We start from the raw sequence: 16,701 nt of genomic DNA, 5'->3' as shown, positions 1-16,701 counted from the left end.
ATGATGATTTTTAACCCAATGTAATGCTTGATAAGTTTCGGCCATGATGAGTATATAAGCTTAGGAAACCTAGAACCCTACCTAAACATGTTCATGATGTTTCTTTATGGTATATGAAATGATATTGGTTTAGGTTCACATGCTTGTATGTGGGTTTTTTTACCTAAATCACACTATATGTTTCGGCTACTATATGACATTAGGGTTAGAAATCTAAATATGATTTTTCATGTATCTCACATGCAATGTTTTATGATGTGGTAAGAACTTGCTATGTTTCTATGTTTAAATATGTGCACTTATGATCTATGTATGATGGTAACCTTTATGATGAGCTGTGTGCCCAATTTATGCATGATATTTATGATGAGCTGTGTGCCCAAATTATGCATGATATTTATGATGAGTTGTGTGCCCAAATTATGCATGCTATTTATGATGAGCTGTGTGCCCAAACTATGCATGTATTTATGATGTGCTGTGTGCCCAAATTTTTCATACCATTATGATGAGCTGTGTGCCCAAATTCTATATGGTATGACATGATAAGAAATATGATGTGCATGAAATAATAAGAACCATGATATGTATGACATGCTACTTTACTTTATATGGCTTGTACCAAGGGTGGGCTCCATAAGCGCCCCGGGGTCGATGGACTAAGAAACGGGCCTCGTTAGGGATGGGCTCCTAAGTGCCCCTAGGTCGATGGACTAAGAAACGGGCCTAGTATGTATGCCTTGTAGGGTTCAAGACTTGCTACCTTGGACCTACATAGGACGCGCGCATTTATGTATGTGGTACAAGCCGGGGCCCTAATCATGTTATGATTATGTTTAAGTATGTATGTAATAAGTTTTCAAAGGACATGTTATATATATTAATGCATGAATCATGTTTTTGAAAGTCATCTCGCATAACCCTTTATGATTATGTTACGATATACCATGATGCTTATGATTATGTTATGATATGTTAGGATGAACTTTACGATTATGTTATGATATGCTATGATCATGGTTATGTTATGCTAGGATGCACTTTATGATTATGTTACGATATACCATGATGCTTATGATTATGTTATGTTATGTTAGGATGTACTTTATGATTATGTTATGATATGCTATGATCATGGTTATGTTATGCTAGGATGCACTTTATGATTTTATCATGATATGCCATAATGTTTAGGATTATGTTATGTTATGTTAGGATGAACTTTATGATTATGTTATGATATGCTATGATCATGATTATGTTATGCTAGAAAGAACTTTATGATTATGTTAAGATATGATGCTTCTATACATGATATGATGAGTTGTCTTTATGCTTTATGCCTTGAAGTTTTAGTTATGCTATACGGTTTTTGTGAGTAGGAAAGGATCTTACTGAGCCTTGAGTGCTCACAGCTTACTTTCCTTGTACCACAGATAAGGGTAAAGAATGGATGTACTAAGGGAGCAGCAGGAGGGGGCAAGAAGGACGTGTGTAGTAGTGACTCGGCTGAAAAGAAAGACCTGCTTCTAGTTAATAAGAATTATGTTTATGTCGTTCTTTTATGACTCCATGACATTTCATCATGCTCTTTAGTATTATGGTTTAAATTTATGTTAAGCATGTTATGTGACTCATATGATAGATAGTTAGTGATGATGATTTGAAAAAGTAAAGAAAAAGTTTTAAAGAAAAAAAATTATACTATAGATAAGACTTCCGCTGTTTTAAGAAGAAAAGATAAGTAACCCCCGTCAGCTTGAGCAGGAAGGGGCGGGGCGTTACACATTAGATGTGTCATGCCTTATGCTCGCCGCTATGAACTCTGAGCTTCAGAAGCAACATGAGAACATGGATGCTTATGATATGGTTGAACACCTTAGACAACTATATCAAGGAAAAGCAAGGCATGAGAGATTTGAGATCTCTAAAGTATTGTTTCAATTCAGAATGCAAGAAGGAAGCCCCGTAAGGCCATATATACTCAAAATGATTAGGTATGCAGAAAAGCTACAACGATTGGGATTCCACTAGGTCAAGAATTGGCCACTGATCTTATCTTGTAATCATTTCCCAATAGCTATAGTTAATTTATCAAGAGCTACAAAATGAATGAAATTGACAAACCGCTACCTGAGATGTTGAGCATGTTAAGAACTGCTGAACTCAACCTTAAGAAGGCAAATCCTAGTACCATTTTGATGGTGTCTAAGGGCAAAGGCAAGTAGAAGCTCAAAGGTAAGGGTAAGACCCAAGTCAAAGGAAAAGGCTGTTGGGATTTTCGGGCCGCAAAACCGCTTTTTTGCGTTGCGGAAACCCCGAATCTCCCATGCCACCGGATCCGTGCGAAGTTTATAAAACAAAATTTCATGTACGAGTTTACTAAAGCCTAGATCTACACTAGGAGAAGGAATTTTACCCTTGATGCGAAGCCCTTCGCAATCCCGCTAGTCCTCGGTTCGCCGGATCTCGAAAGTGTCAAAGTAGACACTTCTCTATGTGTATCCACACAAGCAAGAGATGGAGAGGCCAAACAAAAGGTGTGCTAGCACCTATGAAGTGTTCGGCCAAGAGAGGAGAGGGAGAAGAAAATTGAGAGCAAGAGGAAGAAGATGGAATGAATGCCTTGAATGAAAAAATCAATCTCATTCAACACTAAAAGTGGCCGACCACTTCAAGGCTTGTAACCCCCATGGAATATCAAGAGTCAAGTCTCTTGATCTCCTCCATGAGGTGACATTTGGTCAAGTCAAAATTGACCAAATGAAGAAGCCTTGATGATGTGGCATTGGTCAAGTCAAAGTCAAGTCAAAACTTGACTCTTCATCTTCCTACTTGAGTCAAGTCAAACTTGACCACTTCTCTCCCTTGGTTGATCTAATCTAACCATTGGTTCAAGTCAATTTTAATTTAATGAATCTCTATTCATTGAATTAAATTAATTAAATGAGTCTAAGTCCAAATTAGACTCACTTAACACATGAACCAAATTGAGTCCAACTCAATTAGCTCAATTTGGATTACTCTTAATCCAATTTGATTCATCATATGAACCTAATCATTTAGATGAACCTAATCTCCATTTAATTGCCCTTTGTGTGTGACCCTATAGGTTCTTATAACGTTGGCAATGCTCCTAAACCCATTTAGAAGCATAAGTAATGAGCGGTATCTAGCTACACATCATTACTACCCAAGTTACAAGAATGTTGAGATCCAACATCACCTTGTGACTACTAATTGTGACTCCTCACAATATATGACAAGTGTCCTTCTATCCTAGACATCTAGATTGATCAATGTGAGGCATAGACTGTGTCATCCTCTAATCAATCTAAATCTTGAACTCCAAGTAGACTCACTCGATCAAATGAGCTCAATATCTCATATTGACTCATTTGGGCATGACCATGCACTTAGTGGTCTCACTCTATCAAGAATATCGATGTCACTCCCATCATATAGGAGGGATAGATCTCATCTACATCGCTCACATCCCTCTGCATAATTCGTTACATACCCAGTAATCGCCTTTATAGTCCACCCAGTTACGGGTGACATTTGACGAAACCAAAGTACGTAACTCCTTATGTAGGGATCCATGATGACTTCAGGTCCAAGGACTAGTAGTCATACTAATAGCCACATGAGAAAGTATATGACACTCATATAACGATCCATGATACTTTCTCATGGCGGGTCATTCAGTATACATTCTCCAATGCATACCCATGTGTCAACTTGATATCTCCATATCCATGACTTGTGAGATCAAGTCATCGAGTTGACCTACATGCTAGTCTCGTCGCATTAATATTGTCCCTGAATGTTAATACTCGACTAGGAATGATTAAGAGTAGTGTTCCCTATATCATTTCACTATCGGTTCAACTAACCGATTGATATAGGTAAGAATCCTCTACTCAAGGACGCTATTATACTTAGTTATTTGGCACCAATACGAGTAAGTATAATAACCAAAATAAATACCTTTATTTATATATACAAGAATATGATACAATGAGTCCATACAACAATCATCAAATGATTGACTCTAGGGCTCTAACTAACAAGGGCATGACTCATGCATTGAAACCCAAAAGTGGGATTGTTAAGGAAGGAACCTGCCTCCATTGTGGTAAGACCGGACACTGGAAGAGGAACTGCAAGTTATACCTAGAGGAATTGAAAAGGAAGAGAAGTGAGAATTCTGCCTTAGGTATATATGTTATAGAAGTCAATCTATTTATTTCTTCTTCACGGGTACTAGATATCTAGTGTGCATCTCATATTTGTACTAATGTGAAGGGGTTGAGAAATAGTAGATCATTGACAAAGGGCAAAGTAGACCTACGGGTAGGTAATGGCACAAGAGTTGCTGCTATAGTTGTAGGAGCATATTCCTTATCTTTGCCCACTAAACTTGTTTTAGAACTTGAAGAGTGTCGTTATGTGCCTACCTTGACTAAGAACATTATCTCTATTTCTTGTTTGGACAAAAAAGGATTCTCATTTGTAATAAAGGATAAATGTTGTTCCATTTATTTTAATGAAATGTTCTATTATAGTGCACGTCTTGTGAATGGACTCTATATTCTAGACTATGACAACCCAATCTATAACATAAATACCAAATGGTTCAAGTCTAATGATTTGAATCAAACATGTCTCTAGCATTATCGCTTAGTTCACATAAATGAGAGTCGCATATTCCAACTCCATAAGGATGGACTTTTGGACTCATTTGATTTTGAAACATATGAGGTATGTGAATCTTGTCTTCAAGGCAAGATGACAAAGACTTCATTTAGTGGATACGGCGAAAGGGCTAATGATATGTTAGGACTCATACATACTGATGTATGTGGGCCTTTCAGAGTAGCAGCTGGAGGAGGCTATTATTACTTCATTACCTTCACTGATGATTTTAGTAGATACGGGTATGTGTATCTGATGAGACACAAGTCAGAATCCTTTGAAAAGTTTAAAGAATTCAAGAATGAAGTACATAACCAACTTGGTAAGAGTATTAAGATGCTTTGATCAGATCGAGGTGGAGAATACCTTAGACAAGAGTTTCATGACCATCTCGTTGAGTGTGAGATCACATCTCAACTCACTCCACCTGGAACACCACAATAGAATGGTGTATCAGAAAGGAGGAACCGTACTTTATTAGATATGGTATGATCGATGATGAGTCATACAGATCTTCCTACTTCCTCCTGGGGGCATGCTCTAGAGATAGTCATTTTCACACTTAACCAAATTCCATCTAAGTTCTTCATAAAGACATCATATACGATATGGACAGGGAAGAGTCCCAAGATATCTTTTATGAAGATTTGGGGTTGTGAGGCTTACGTTAGACGACAAGTCTCAGATAAACTAGGACTCAAATCAGACAAGTGCTATTTTGTTGGATATCCCAAGGAAACAAAGGGATATTACTTCTATAATCCCACGTAATGCAAAGTGGTTGTTGTAGAAATGATGTCTTTCTAGAAAGGAAATTTATTTCTAGAAAAACTAGTGGGAGTGAAGTCGATCTTGAAGAAGTTTAAGATACACAAACTAGCACCGACTCCATGATGGAAATTGAACATGTACCACAAGATGTTTTGGATCAAGATTTTGTTATACCGCAAGAAGTTGTGGAACAATAACCTATTCAAGTAGCACAAGATCTATGTAGATCTGATAGGACCCGTCGTCAACCTGAGAGATATTCTTTTCTCTTGTCTGACAACGGTGATGTAGTGCTAGTTGGTCTCAATGAGCCTACATCTTATCAGGAAGCTGTACAGGGCCCAGATTCTGAGAAATGGCTAGAGGCCATGATATCCGAAATGAAATCCATGTATACTAACCAAGTATGGGCTTTAGTTGATCCACCTGAAGGGATCAAACCTATTGAGTGTAAGTGGGTCTTCAAGGTGAAGATTGATATGGATGGTCATATGCATACCTATAAAGGTAGATTGGTGGCTAAAGGATTCAAGCAAATTCATGGTATAGACTATGATGAAACCTTTTCACCAGTTAAGATGCTCAAGTCTATTCGGATCATGCTTACAATTGCAGTTTACTATGATTATGAGATCTAGCATATGGATGTCAAAACCGCATTTCTTAATGGAAATCTACTCGAGGATGTGTACATGACACAACATAAGGGTTTTGTAAATCCAGAGCATGCTGGAAAGGTGTGTAAGTTGCAACAATCCATTTATGGATTAAAGCAAGTTTCTAGAAGTTGGAATCTTTGATTCGATGATGTGATCAAAACGTTTAGTTTCATCAAGAATGAAGATGAACCTTATGTCTACAAGAAGGTTAGTGGAAGCATAGTCATCTTTCTCATATTGTATGTAGATGACATACTTCTCATTGGAAACGATATCCCTACTATTCAGTCAGTGAAGACTTGGCTTGGGAATTATTTCTTGATGAAGGACTTAGGTGAAGCATCCTATATTTTAGGCATCAAGTTCTATAGAGATAGATCCAGGAGATGTCTTGGTCTAAATCAGAGTACATATATTGACAAGGTGCTTAAATGTTTTGTCGTGCAGAATTCCAAGAAGGGATTCCTGCCGATGTCACATGGTGTGAGTCTTTCGAAGACTCAATGCCCTTCTTCTAAGGTAGAAAGGGGCCGCATGGATCAGATTCCTTATGCATCTACTATAGGGTCTATCATGCAGGCCATGTTTTGTACTCATCCAGATGCCTCGTATGCATTAAGCATGATGAGAAGATACAGTCAGATCCAAGTGAGGTCACTGGACAACAGTCAAGAATATTCTTAAGTACTTGAGAAAAATTCAAGATTATTTCTTGATCTTTGGAGACGATGAAGAGCTTGCTGTAAAAGGTTACAGTTGTTCCTGTAAAGGGTTATAGTGGTGCAAGCTTCCAAATTGACAAGAACGATTCTAGATCACAGTTAGGGCATGTATTTTACATAAATGGTGGTCTTGGGTATTGGATACTACAACAATTCTATTTCATTCGAGGGATCATCGATATATAAGATATGAGGATATGCAGAGAACCAAGCAATACTAACATTACGGATCCTTTGACCAACGCTTTGGCACCGAGGATGCATGATGGTCACACTAAGTTAATGGATATTAGATATTTCAGTGATTGACACTAGTGACATAAGGAGATTGTTAGTGTAAGTCCTAAGAGGCAATCAAGAGTTGATTAACTTAGGATATTTTTCATCATATTTCATTATTTCATTAGAAGACAAAAGTTATGGTTATTATATTTACTTCAGTTCAGTGTCGAATAAATAAATATAATAATGTCCTAGAGTAGAAGGTTCTTATCTATAATATATCAATTGGTTGAATTGATAGTGAGATATTGTAGAGAACGCTACTCTAAACTATTCCTAGTCAAGCATTAATATACAAGGACAATATTAATGCGTTGAGACTAGCATATAGGTCAACGGATGACTTAATCTCACAAGTCATGGATATGAGATATCAGGTTGACACATGAGTATATATTAGAGAATATATAATGAATGACCCGCCATGAGAATATTTCATGGATCGTTATACGAGTGTCATAAACATTCTCATGTGACTATTGGTATGAATAGTCCTTAGACCTGAAGTCACTACAGTTCCCTACATAAGGAGTTGTATACTTTGATATCGTCAAACGTCACCCGTAATAGGGTGGACTATAAAGTCGATCACTGGGTATGCAATAAATTATGCGGAGGGATGTGAGTGATGTAGATGGGATCTATCCTTCTATATGATGGAAGCGATATCTGTGGGCCCCTTGATTAGTAGGACACAAGAATGTATGTACATACTCAAATGAGTCAATATGAGATATTGAGCTTATTTACTTAGTGTGTCTACTTAGAGATCAAGAAACACAAAGATTGATAAGGGGATGACACGGTGTATGCCTCATTGATCAATCTAGATATCAAGGATAGAGGGATTGAGTCATACAAGATAATAGCCACGGACAGATTAGGTCGGATCTCGACTTTCTCGTCACTTGAGTAGCAATGATGCATTGCTAGATGCCACTCATTATTTATGTATCATAAATGTTGATTTGGATACATTGCCAACGTTACGAGAGCCTATAGGGTCACACATAAAGAACATATTGGTTTGGAGATGGCATTTTAGTTTGACTAAAATACTAAGGATATTAAGAATATTGGATAAATCCAAAGTGTTGGTGTCATCTTAGTGGTGATTGGCATTAGTGCTAGTGGGAGATTGTTAGTAATTAGCCCTAAGAGCCAATCATGAGATGATTAAGCTTTTGGGTTACTCATTGAGTTAGACTCAAATGAACCCACTCATTGGATTGAGTCCAATCCGAGTTAGACACATTGGATTAATGGGTTATACTCAATGGGTTAGACTTATTGGGTTATTGGATTAATGGTTAATCTAATATAATAAATCCAACTCATTAGGAGGAATACAAAGAGACAAAAGACCCTTGGTATTCATGGGATGAATATAAATAGCCTTTTGTAATGAATTTTTCATATGTGTTGATAAGTGAAGAGAATGGTGACTCTTCATCTCCCTCTTCTTCCTCTTCCTTCCATAGCCGAATCTTCCTCCTTGGTCGAACCATTCTTCTTGCTAGCACAAGAAGATGGTTCTTCTCCGAAAGTTTTGTTCATGCGACGAATGAAGGATATATTTGTGTGGATACCGTAGAGGTGCAGATGCTTGAACACGCTGCGATCTAGATCCAAAGAAAAAGGTTACTGTCGGAATTGCGAAGGGCACACAACAACGGTATACCTCTCATGTAAAACTTAGTATATGATTGTTTTTGTCCTTCACATGAATCTTCTGGAGAGGATCTAGTTAATTTTCCTCTGCGCTTAAGGGTGTTTAGCGCGCTAGATCCCTACAGAATCAGTAGATATATCTTGTAGATTAGGGAGGACAAGAAGATTCTGCTGCCAAGTTATAGGATACGGAGGAGGAGAAGGAAGGCGTAAAAAGAAGAATTTATGCTTCCATTCTCCTTGTGCTGGGATTCTATTAAACAAAATGGCTTTAGGACGACTTTGAAATTTAAAAAGGCTATCCTCCACATGACGAGAGACGAAAAAGTGGTGGAACAAGCGAGAAGATAAAGGAAAGTTGAGTAATCGAGAGACAGCAATGAAACTAGCCAAAATAGATAAAGATTGAGGGATAAACTGATTTGGGGTATGTTGAAATACACGCTAACCTCAACAAAAAAAGGGTGGAGAGGGAATCAGAAGCTAGGCAAAGTTTGTTCCCATAAGATAGCAACACTCCTTGAGGGTGGAAGATGAGGACGATTCTCAGGGTTAGGAAGAGTCAGATATGTAGGGAAGCCATAGTTTACTTGGAGTTCATACGCTTTTGGTTCTATAAAATTAGAAGAGAAATGGGTGAACCATTCGGCAGCAGAGGAAGAAGTCATTGTGAGGAGAGGGAGGAGAAAGGTTGGCAGAAGGATTCACGAATCGAACAGGGAGGAGAAAAACCTCTAAGAAGAAGAAGACGATAAAGTAAAACCCCTATTCGCCCCTTTTTCCCCTTTTTTCAAAACCCTTACACGATTATCGAGCTAGATAGCATAGAAGATGATGTTCCCGAGAGGGGCGTTATGTTTGAAAAAGGTGAGGAATCCCAAAAAGAAGGATCATCCTAAATCCTCAATAAGACTTGGTCAGCCGAATCTGGCTAACCGAATTTACCAAGTAAAGAGGGCGCACGAGTACCAATAAGCACACTCGGGCGTTAAAAACAGAGTGAGTACCTAGCGTAAAGGAATTCCGCTCATTTTTATAAACCAGACAGATCTACAAATAAAAAATATATATTAGGCCATTTACTATCAGGGGGATATATTCGAACGACCATTTAGTGCCAAATGAATACCTAGTTCATGAAAGGATCGAGTAAACGTTCAACCCCGTTCGACTCTTATGAGTTGAGGGGATATTTTAGAATTAGACACCTAGATCCGACCGATTGATATTGGCCAATCAAGTACATAACTAACTCGTTCAGGCTAGTCAGGGTGGATGAACAAGTTTGTCCGGTCTACATAAGTCGGTTGAGCAAAAGAAGAAGAGAACTAATATACCTAGGCAAGCCAAATCATATAGCCATCACAGATTAAATAAACACTCACATTGTATAAAGGTGGGTGAAATACCTAATCGATCATTGTAAACCAAACAAATAACCTAAACTATGTGAAGATCCATAATAATTCATACATATATATAGGAAAAGCAAGAAAACACACCTATATATATACATATGAACAAATTCACTTGCTTACCTTGAAATAAAACCCCTATCGGAGACAAGTAGAAGTATAAAATAGAGTTACCTATTCTTTATAAATTGATCAAGTAATTAAAGCTAATATGAAGGATATATGTATAAGGAAAACTTAATTAATAACGAGTCGAAGTATATAACGTTAGGAAGGGATGAATGTAAATTCATCACCAATAGTTACAATGATAACACCAAGCACGAAAAACACTGATTTACTCCTGATTATAGTACCTTAGGGAGCAAATCAGAAGGTCGATTTTTCACCAGTCTCCTCTAGTCCGGAAAGCAGGTCGGAGGATCAGAAATCAATAATCCTAGCTCTTTCAATTGCGCTGCCCCATCATTAGCCCTGTAGCTAAGAGCCCTTAAGAAGGAATCCACCATATGTTTCATTAAAGCAGGAGATTTAAGGTATGTCTTCTTGCGCTGCTCAAAGAGGGCATCCTCATTGGCCTTATAATCCACCAGTTCTTCTTGAGAAGCTTTTAAAGTAGTCTCTTTAATATTTATAATGGATAGTTGGTCTGCTAATTCAGCTGCTTGAGTATCTCTCAGTGATTGTAATTGGGAAGACAATTGGTCGATCTCCGAAGCTTGCTTCTCCAATTTAGACGATAACTCGTCATTGCGTGTAGTTGCAGACCGAAACTGAGATTGAAGGCTTTCTAGACTGACCTTATACTAATTTGATCGCTCTGTCTCAATTGTAGTGCTTGGCGAGCTTCTTGCAACTGAGAGGAAAGACTGTCTAGTTTCTCAGTGGCTTGGGCAGAGGATAATTCTAAAACTTGCCTCCTCAATACCCCATTCTCTTGGATTAGATTATGTAATAAACGAGCTATATTCATATTATTTATCCAACACTGCAGAAACAACAAGTTATTAGAAAATGCTTAAGTAAAGGTAGGTACAAACATGAATGATTTTACCTTCGTCTCCTCAAGAGAAAAGCTATCGGCCATTTTAGAAAGATTAAGCCCCTCAATTAATTGGCGAACTTCCTCCCACGCCGTGGTAAAAGACCCCCCCCCCCCCCCCCCCCCCAACCACAATATAGGAAGGGTAGGAGTGGAAGAAGAAGCAGAAGATATAGTAGTTTGGGTAGAAGGGGGGCAAAAAATCAAAAAGGGGGAGTCTGGGCCTTTTCCCCTCGTGTGGGTAACACCATTGGTTCAGAAAACATCATGACAAAAGCAGAAGGAGAGTCATCACTACAAGTAGGTAATTTCATGGAAGAGGAGGAAGCGAGAGTAGGATATAAAGTAAAAAGGGGAAGATTAGGAAAAGGAGTAACATTTATGAGAGGAGTATCGGCAGGAAGGGAGACAATTCTTTGCTTAGGAGAAGGGGCAAGAGTCAATTTCCGTCGTTTCTTAGTAGGGGCTTCCTCGGGGGATTTCTCCGAACCTATTGGAGAAGTGAGCTCAATGATTGGAGGAAGGTTGGTGAAAGTTCCTTCAGGGGTCGCCTCATGAGAACTAGAAGCAACCCCTTTGGGGACAAAAACTTCTACTAAAGAAGGTTCTCCCAATTCATCACGAAGTTCTTTCTCTATGGCACGGATTGGCTCCTCTTCCAAACATAGTTTCTCATCAACCGTGGCCTCAAACAGAGGATCCACTACATAAAACAAAAGATATTTTAGTTAGTAAAATAAGATTTTAATGGATAAACTACAACTCACCAAGAGAGTCGTGAGGCTCTATCTTGACGGGGCTCAAACCAAACAGATAGAGAAGGTCGTTGCATATTCATTTATGGATGAATAGACGACAACCTAATAGTCTTTCTGAATAAGTGGTGAAGGAAGAGTGTCAATGTAGTTCTTTTACGTCTGGAAGAGTAGGAAGGGAGGATTGCCAAGAGGAAGACCAAGGGACAGGCGCGGAAAATTTCACAAAAAAGAAACGCGATTTCCAACCCTTAATGGAAGAGGGTATTTCTTCAAAGAAGGTCATCTTAAGCCTAGATTGAAATAAAAAGACATCAAGGTCCGACCTCTTGGGGTAGGAAAATATAAAGAAATTTTGGGGGATGGGGGAATGTCAAAAAGATGAAATATAATATACAAACCACATAGATAACGGAATACATTAGGGGTAAATTGTTGCAAGGGAATATTGAAATATCTGCTTATTTCTATCAGAAAAGGGGGAATGGGAAAGCGTAGGCCAGCTATCAGTTGATCTTTGAAAAAAGTGATATAACCAACAGGGGGAAGATGAGGGCGAGCGTCAGAAGTAGGAATCACAATGAGGTATTCTTTAGAAATTTCATACTCCAAACAGATAGAAGCCCTATCAGCCTTACAGAAGGTGGAGGAAGTTTGGGCATACCAAGTGGCGAAAGATTCTTCGACCATAGAATAACACAAGAACACAAGAAATTCAACTTACTGAAGCCTCGGAAGAAATGAACGAAAGGAGGAAGCTAGAAAGGAAGAAAAGGCAGTAGAAGTTAAAAAACACTAAACAACAGCACCAGCGAAGAGCGCGAAGGGGAAGACGAAGACGGTAAGAAGATAAAGGGTTTAGGGGTTTTTCAATAATATTATGGATAATAATGGCCGTTGGATATGAAGAACCCTCACAAGAGGAGCCGTTGATTTGCTAAGGGAAGAGTGCGATAGGGCGTTACTGAAAAAGCATGTGAACCATTACGTCAGGAAGAAGAAATAGGTGACACGTGTCAAAAATTCATGAACGGACATTTATGATGGGCATAACAGATCTAATCATGCTCGAGTTATCGTCACAGTATCGTACGCCTCCAATATTCTCTTTCCGTTGAAGAACCAATCAACAACGAGGAAATGTTGAAAAACGTGCTCAATTTTCTAAGCATAATAAAGAGAAGAATGAGGATAAAATATAAATTAATTGGGGCAAGGCTTGGCTCCAAATATTCTGACCAAACACAATCTTGTTCGGTTTTTGTAGACAGAGTGAAGTCCAAAAACCCAATTAAGCTCATACTCGCTCGGGATTATACCCAAAATTCTTTGTTCAATTACTTTTAGCATAGTTGATCACCTATTTTTAGACATCCTCCTTAAACATAAACATAAAATTCTAATATCACTATCAGTAGTTTTACAATCATAGCCCTTGAGCTTCCATAAATGAATACAACAAAATTAATAAGTCTAGAAATACTAGATTACTCTATCCCTCTTAAGTAAGAGGATATGATAGAGGAAAAATCTAAATAAAGTTTAAAACAAAAAGAATAGATAAGTCAACTCATTATCATGTTCTGTGAGATGAAAACAGGTTTCACCTGGTATTATTACCGATAGAAAAATCTGTCATCCAATAGAACCTAATTTTTATGGGAACCACGCAATTGCTCTGCCAATCCTAAGCAGGGTCGGGTAATAAAGTGACAGCCCGGATGAAAGGGGGAGGCTCATCCTATCCCCTAGCGCTTGTATGGTTCCCCTCCTAAACATGTGACTGAAAGGTCCTCTTTGACTTGATTTGATCTAACCCGGCTTGTAGAAGATCCACCCTTAGCTTTCTGCTGGTCCAATACTGATGTGCATAGATTTTATATACTTTTATGCATGTTTTGACGCACATTTACATACTTTGAGCTTGCTTGATCTATGCATTTTTATACTTCCAGCTTTTCTTTTAGCATATTTACTCTTTTTGTTCGGAGATCTGTTTTTTGTGTATTTTTTGTACACAGGAGTCGAATTTGGTGAAGATTCTACATTCTTGGACAATCTTATAAGCTAAGCATTGGAGAAAGCACTTGGCCGTGTGCCACACACGGCCCTGCCTGGGTGGAGTGCTCTGGCCGTGTGGTCAACCAGGAGAAACAGACAAGGAACTTGGCCTGGCCGTGTGAACTTCACACGGCCGTGCCAAGTTTTGAAGCAAATCAGAGTTCAATCCTTACATGGCCGTGTGGATCTACATGGCCGTATAAGGTTTCCAGAGACCAAGAAGGCCCTGGCCGTGTGCATCACACGGCCGTGCAGGGTTCCCAGCGCTTAAAAGTGTTCTGGCCGTCGACACCACACGGCCGTGCCAGGTTTCCAGAAGCTGGGGCAGTCAAGGCCGTGTGGATCTACACGGCCGTGCTTGGAAGTCTTGATGGGAGTTGTCCACGGCCGTGTACACCACACGACCGTGTATGGATGGCAAAGAGGGGAAAGGCTCTGGCCGTGTGAACCTCACACGGCCATGCCTCGGGGTCGTGTGGCGCCCGAAAGCCCCCTTCTATTTAAAGCCTCTTTGAAGATTTGAAAGGGGATCTTCTCCCCTTTGGGAGAAAGCAAGATTTGGTGGATTCCTCCCATTCTTGGGAGGATTTTTGGGCGATCTAAAGGGAGATCTTAGCGAATTCGACTCCGGGAGAGAGGATTGGATCCGAAGATGGAGCTATACTGTAGATAAGTTTTCTTTCTCTCCTCTTCTTGGATTGGGATTGAAGAAATGCTTGTAATCTTCTTATCTTTGGTTTTCTTTCTTCGTTTTATGGAGTAGATCTTTTTGTTCTAGGATGGAGGGAGTATTTGTGAGATAAATTGATGTAAACTCTTGTGGATTTTCCATTTCTTTATTTCTATGATGTTGCCTCTTTTGTATCGATTGGATCTTGAATGATTAATTCTGATTAGGGCTTAATTCTCATTCTTGATTGATTGTTTGGATATCTTATAGACTTTGTAGAGATTAACTCTCACTCGATTTTCTGAGGGATCCACGTGACAGGTGCAAGCCCGTGCAAGGACGTTTGAGGGATAACCTTGAAGGGGAAATGAGAATATTCAAGAGGGTAGGATAGATTTTATGATTCAATCCTTGTATCTTTATGGGTTAAGAAGCTATGAACTTCTATGTTGATATCCGAGGGAAGCATAGTAATAGGTGCAATCCTGTGTAAGGACAACGTAGGTTCATATCTAATTGATCACATTTAGGTACATTTTTCAGTCCTAAGCCGGTTATCTATTGCAAGAGAGAACCGGAAACCTTCTACAAATATTAGACAATTGAGAAATAAGAATTGGTAAACCACATACATTCAAGAGATCTTACAAAGAAACCAAAACTCCTAGAACCTCCCTTTATCATAACTCAAACCCCAAACTCTTGTTTGTTAATCTTTCATTTTAGATTTGTTTTTCATCCTTAGCATTTGAAACCAATTGATTAGTTGTTTAGCTAATTCGCTTTGAGATATTTATAGTGCTTATTCCAGTCCCTGTGGATACGATAATCTTTTATATTACTTGCGACATTTCCGTACACTTGCGGAACGTGACAAGTTTTTGGTGCCGTTGCCGGGGACTGCGCTATAACATTGGAGATTATCAATTGAGTTAGACTAAACATAACATTTCTATTTCTTTTCATTTGTATATTTGTAACTAATCTCTAGTTTTCTGTTTTCGTTTTCCTGTATACTTTCTAACTTCTTGGAAATTCTTTTGTAGCAATTTTAATTCTGCATTTTTTGTTTTTTGTTTTCTAACATTCCAATCTTACCTTTCTCTATTTTTAATTTCTTTGTTTGATTTGGTTTCTATTGTAATCTTGTTCTTGTGTATGCGAAGATCTAACTTTGTAGGAGAATTTTTTCCTCTTGACCCTAAAATTGATAGAACATTTCATAGAAGAAGAATTCTGCAGAGACAAATTGAAGAACAAGAGCATTTGAACATGGCTAATAGACCACTAAAGGATTATGCAGCACCTTATGCTAGGGGTTTTTGATATAGTATTTCAAGACCCTCAGTGCAGGCAAATAATTTTGAGATTAAACCTGTAATTATTTCCATAGTACAGCAAAATCAATTTGGTGGAGGACCACATGAAGACCCTAATCAACACTTAGAGGTCTTTTATGAAATATGTGGGACAATGAAAATGAATGGTGTTCCTTCAGAAGCAGTGCGGTTATTATTATTTGAGTTTTCTTTAAGAGATAGGGCCAAGCAATGGTTGAATTCTTTGTCTCCCAACAGTATCACCACTTGGGAATAATGTGAGCAACAATTCCTTGATAAATTCTATCCCTCAAGTAAAACTGCTCATATAAGGAATTTGATTGCAAGTTTCAAACAAGCTGACTCAGAATCTCTATTTGAAGCTTAGGATAGATACAATGGTATGCTCAGACAATGCCCTCACCACGGTTTGAAAAGATGGTTAGTGTTGCATACTTTCTATAATGGTATTAATTATCATACCAAAGTGTCCCGTAATTCAGCTACTGGAGGGGCACTCATGAATAAAAATTTGGATGAAGCTGAGGAAATCATAGAGAGTGTAGCACAAAATCATCATCAATGGGCAAATGAAAGAAGTGGTGGTCATCCTTCAATAAACCCAATAACAAAAGC

The 16,701-nt window shown here is 38.5% G+C and overlaps 1 non-coding gene across 1 annotated transcript; it reads right to left on the bottom strand.

Moving 5' to 3' along the window:
• Nucleotides 1-16,391: 16,391 nt before the first annotated feature.
• Nucleotides 16,392-16,497, bottom strand: LOC122035606. The gene has a single exon (XR_006127139.1). It is a non-coding gene; the product is annotated as a small nucleolar RNA R71 (small nucleolar RNA).
• Nucleotides 16,498-16,701: the final 204 nt, after the last annotated feature.

This window comes from Zingiber officinale, chromosome 11B (assembly GCF_018446385.1).
Source record: "Zingiber officinale cultivar Zhangliang chromosome 11B, Zo_v1.1, whole genome shotgun sequence".
In the NCBI taxonomy this organism is placed as follows: domain Eukaryota; kingdom Viridiplantae; phylum Streptophyta; class Magnoliopsida; order Zingiberales; family Zingiberaceae; genus Zingiber; species Zingiber officinale.
Note: the sequence above shows the minus strand (reverse complement) of the source record. Positions and strands in the feature narration are given on the sequence as shown.